The 4,751-nt window shown below is 55.3% G+C and overlaps 1 non-coding gene across 1 annotated transcript; it reads left to right on the top strand.

The window, feature by feature from the left end:
- Window positions 1-1,051: 1,051 nt before the first annotated feature.
- Window positions 1,052-1,109, top strand: MIR7345-2 (microRNA mir-7345-2). The gene is given in 1 exon segment (NR_127568.1): window positions 1,052-1,109. It is a non-coding gene; the product is annotated as a microRNA mir-7345-2 (primary transcript).
- The last annotated feature ends 3,642 nt before the right edge of the window (window positions 1,110-4,751 follow it).

The following is a 4,751-nucleotide window of genomic DNA, read 5'->3' as shown; positions in this document are numbered from 1 at the left end:
GGGTGAGGTAGAGGGGCCCAGGGGTATTGCAGGCCTTAAAGAGGGCTAGGGGAAGGAGCATAACCCAGTCCTGGCCAGTCTCCAAAGAGAGTTTAGTAAGAATCTCTTTTAGGGTCCAATTCAATCTTTCCACCTGCCCTGACATCTGGGGGTTATACTCACAGTATAATTTACATTTGACCCCGAGACCCCCTGCCAGTGCATGTAGAGTTTTGGCCATAAATGCAGGGCCAATGTTGGAGCCCAGAGAGGAGGGCATCCCAAACCGGGGAATTATTTCTTCCAGCAAGATCTTAGCGACTGCATGGGCAGTTTCAGTCTGTTGCAAAAGCTTCAGGCCACCCCGTGAAGGTGTCTACAAGAACTAGGAGGTACCAGAATCCAAATTTGCCAGGTCATACTTTGGTAAAATCCAGTTCCCAATGTTCACAGGGCCGGGTGCCACAGAGGCGGGTTCCGGGGTGTGAGTTCGAGTTCGCTGACCTGGTCAGCTGGTAGGCGGTGAACTTGTCGACCAATTCTGTCAGGAAGGACCGAGAGCCTTGAAAGTGAATCCGTCCTTTCTGGAGCAGTTCCTGGAGCTTGTTGGCACTCATACGTGTGAGATGGTGGAGGTGGGTGGTCAAAAGCTGACCAACAATTCTAGATAAAAGCAAGTTACTAGCAGGGTCCTGGAAGAAAGACCCAACCGGCTGTCCCTCCTTCCCTTTTACCCATTGGTGGTCACTGTCCGAGTATTGTGGAGGGTCCGGTGGGGGGTTTGGAATGAGGGATGGGGGGCTTGGTGGCTCTGGGTTGACCTGGATGGGCAGCACTATGGTATGGGCCCAATCCCGCGTTGCCGCTGCCTTAGCCGCCTTGTCTGCCCAGCGGTTTCCCCGTGGCGGGGAGGGAGGAGCCACTTTGGTGTCCAGGAGTGTGGACAACGGCCACTGCACTGGGCTCCCAGATGGCTGTGAGGAGATCTTGGATGTCCTCGAGGTGGGCCACCAGCTTCTCAGTTGAAGTGACAAACCCCCTTTCTCGGTATATGGGTGCATGCACATGCAGGGTCGCGAAGGCGTAGCGACTGTCAGTGTATATAGTGACTCGCTTGTCCTTTGCCGCCCACAAGGCTGCTGCCAAGCAACCAATTCAGCTTTCTGTGCCGATGTTCCCTCGGGGAGGGAAGCATCCCAAATGACCTGGCCAGTGTGATCTACTACTGCGGCTCCGGCTCTCCTACCTTGTGGGGACATGAAACTGCTGCCATCGGTGAAAAGGACGAGGTCCAGATTTGCCAGAGGGACGTCCTTGAGGTCAGGTCATGCAGATATCGATTCCACAAGGATCTCTTGACAGGAGTGCGTTTCGGTGTGGTCATCCCTGGTGGGGAGAAGCGTGGCGGGATTAAGGGTGGACACTACCCGGAAGGACAGCCAAGCCTCATTCAGGAGGAGCTATTGGTAGTGGGTCAGCCGAGCGTGGGACAGTCAGCGCACTGGAGGCTGACGGAGGACACTCTCAATGGCGTGTGAGGTGGCAATGAGCAGTGGCTGGCCATGTGTAAGTTCGTCAGCATCCTTGACCAGAAGGGCCACTGCCGCGATGATGCAGAGACAGGAAGGCCATCCCGCCGAGACAAGGTTGAGCCGTTTGGACAGGTAGGCCACCGGCTGGTCCCAGGGTCCCAGTTTCTGGGTGAGGACCCCTTTTGCCACCCCTCAACGTTCATCAATGAACAGCTGGTAAGGCTTTTCTGGGTCAGGAAGGGCTAGGGCCAGCGCTTGCAGCATAGCCTTCCAGAGGTCCTGGAAAGTATTTCCATGTCCTCTGACCAGACCCAGTTCGAGATTTCCCAGGCAGCAGCGTTAGAGGGGTTTTGCTGTCTCTGCAAAGTTGGGCACCCAAAGACAACAGTATCCCACAAACCCCAGGAATTGCCATACCCGCTGGGGCGACGAGGGGGTGGGGATGGAGAGGATGGCCTGGGTCATGGCTGGGGTGAGCCAGCGGAGACCATCATGCAGGCGATAGCCAAGGAAGGTGACCTCTTGGTGGTCTATGTGTGCCTTCTTGGCTCTGACACGATAGCCAGCAGCCTCGGGGCAGAGCAAGAGGTCCCTTGTAGCCTCCTTGAAGGATTCCTCTGTGGGAGAGGCGATCAGCAAGTCATCTACAAATTGCAAGAGAGTCACAGTAGGATGAAGTTGGGGAAAAGGTTTCAAATCCTCCACTAATGCATTGCTAAAGATGGTCGGGCTCAGTTTTAGCCCTTGGGGGTAGCCAACTCCAGGTGACTTGAATGGTTGAGTGGGTTTTAGGGGAGAACCACTCAAAGGCAAAGATGGGCTGACTGACAGGGGCCAGTGGGAGGGTGAAGAAGGCATCTTTCAGGTCTAAAGTAGTATACCAGGTCAAGGAAGGGTGTCGATTACTGAGGAGAGTATATGGGTTTGGGACGGTGGGGTAGATATCCTCGACCCGCTTGTTAACTTCACGCAAGTCCTGAATGGGCCTATAATCCCCTGAGCCTGGCTTACAGACAGGGAAGAGTGGGGTGTTCCATGGGGATTTGCAAGGCACGAGGATCCCGGAGGCCAGAAGGTGCTTAATGTGAGGTTGGATGCCGTCTCTGGCCTCAGCTGACATTGGGTATTGTTTAACCCGTATAGGGGTGGCCCCACTCTTGAGGGGGATGATAAGGGGTGGTTGATTTATAGCCAACCCACCTCCAGGAAGTTCAGCACAGACCTTAGGAATGGAGTCCACCCACGGCTGCACACGGGGCGGGGGGGGGGGGATGTCCAGAGGGGCTGGGTCAGAATATAGAAGGTGTTCATCCTGGAGGGCTAGAGCCAGGACCATGACGGGGACCCCTGAGTCATCTGTAAGGGACACGGCCTCGCGAGAAAAGTGAATATGGGTCCCAATCTTGTGGAGGAGGTCCCGCCCGATAAGGGGAGCAGGGCTCTCAGGGATGACAAGGAAGGAATGGGAACTTGGTGGGCTTCTAAGTTGATAGTCTGCGTTGTGGTCCAGGGGTATCGACTGGACCCCGTTACCCCTTGGACCAAGGAGGTTTTGGAACTGGTCTGACCCAAGAGTGACCAGAGGACCGAGTGTTTGGCTCAGGTGTCCACAAGCATGGGAAGGGGTTTCCCCTCAATGTAAGCCATTACCCAGGACTCAGGGAGGGGACCTGAGACCCGTCCCCTTCAGTCATCTTCAGCAAAGGCAATAATGTTCCTATTAGGCCTTCCCCAGTCTGCATTAGAGGGGCAATCCTAGTGCCTTGGGGGAGGGGGGGCCTGCCTGCCTTGCCTCATCCCACCTTGAGGTTTCTGGGGGCAGTGACACTGCCAGTGGCCAATTTTCCCGCAGAGGAAACAGGGGCCTCATGGGCACTGTTCATATGGTTGCCCATCAGAGGGAGAGGTCTGGGTTAAGACTGCCACCAGGATCTGGGTTGCCTGTTGTTGGTTCCGCATCAACTGCTTCCTAGCCTTCTCTTCCCTAGACTGGGGGTCCTGTAACCTCTTGAGTTCTCATTCTTCCGCCTCTTTCTGTCTCTGTTCCTGTCTAGCAATGTCCTCCTGTCTTAGTCGGTCGGCTTGCTCCTCAGGGGTCTCACGGGAGTTAAAAACTTTCTCTGCCACCTTGAGCAATTCGGTTAGTGATTGGGCCGTAAATGCATTGGCCCTCTGGAGCTTCCTGTGAATATCAGGGGCTGACTGATTGACAAAGGCAAGAAGAACAGCTGTCTGGCTATTGGGCACAGTTGGGTCTACCAGGAAATAGATGCGGAAAGCTTCCTGCAGCCACTCAAGAAATGAGGCGGGGGTCTCCTTGGGGCCCTGCCTCACAGAATCAATTTTAGCCAAATTAGTGGGCTTGTGGGCTGCTGCCCGAAGCCCAGCAAGGAGAGTCTGGCGATAGGACTGAAGACGCTCCCTACCTTGATCAGTGGTTAAGAGTCGGGCTGCTCGGTGGGGAACGCCGCGGCGAGGCATGCAGGGTCAGTGGTGGGCCTCCCGTCATCCCTGAGAACCAGCTTTTTACCTTCAGCAGTGATCCAATCATGCTCCTCACTAGTGAAGAGCATGCGGAGCAACTGCTGACTATGGGTGGGACTATGGGTGAGAAAAATAGACTCAACCAGGTCTATTAGCTTTTGGGGATTCTCAGAGAAAGGGGGATTTTGGTGTTTCCAATTATACAAGTCAGATAAAATGAAAGGTCAGTACTGGAAAACAAGGGGGCCCCCTATAGTCATGGGCCCAACAGTGCGGACTGGTAGGATGGTGGTAGAGGAGGGGGTTTCCACTGGAAGGGGAGGTGGCTGCTGTATCGAAGGCTCCTGGCCTCTGGTGCAGTGAGCTGGAGGGGGGCTGGGCAAGCCTGCTCCCTGAACAGCTGCTGCCTTGTTTTCATTGGGGGAAGGGGAGGATATAGCTGGGGGTTAAAGGGAGGGGGCGGCAAGGGAGGGTCAGGAAGAGGTTCCTCGGGTGGTGAGAGGACTGGAGGTGGGAGGGGCGGGATGGGCTTTTCAGGGTTAGGCTTCTCAGGCAGGCCCTGGGTCTTATTGTCCAGTGAAGCTACTAAGACATGGACGGCTTCTGTATAAGGTTTTAACTAGGGTGGGGGATCTAAGGCTAGAGCTTGCCAGGTCAGGATATAGGGGACCTGGTCTGGGCATCCTTCCAGTTCAGGGAGGAGGGCACGGCTCCTGATGGCAGAGATGACACTGTTCTGCCAAGTACCTACTTTGG

The sequence above is a fragment of the Monodelphis domestica genome, chromosome 2 (genome assembly GCF_027887165.1).
Source record: "Monodelphis domestica isolate mMonDom1 chromosome 2, mMonDom1.pri, whole genome shotgun sequence".
Lineage (NCBI taxonomy): Eukaryota > Metazoa > Chordata > Mammalia > Didelphimorphia > Didelphidae > Monodelphis > Monodelphis domestica.
Note: the sequence above shows the minus strand (reverse complement) of the source record. Positions and strands in the feature narration are given on the sequence as shown.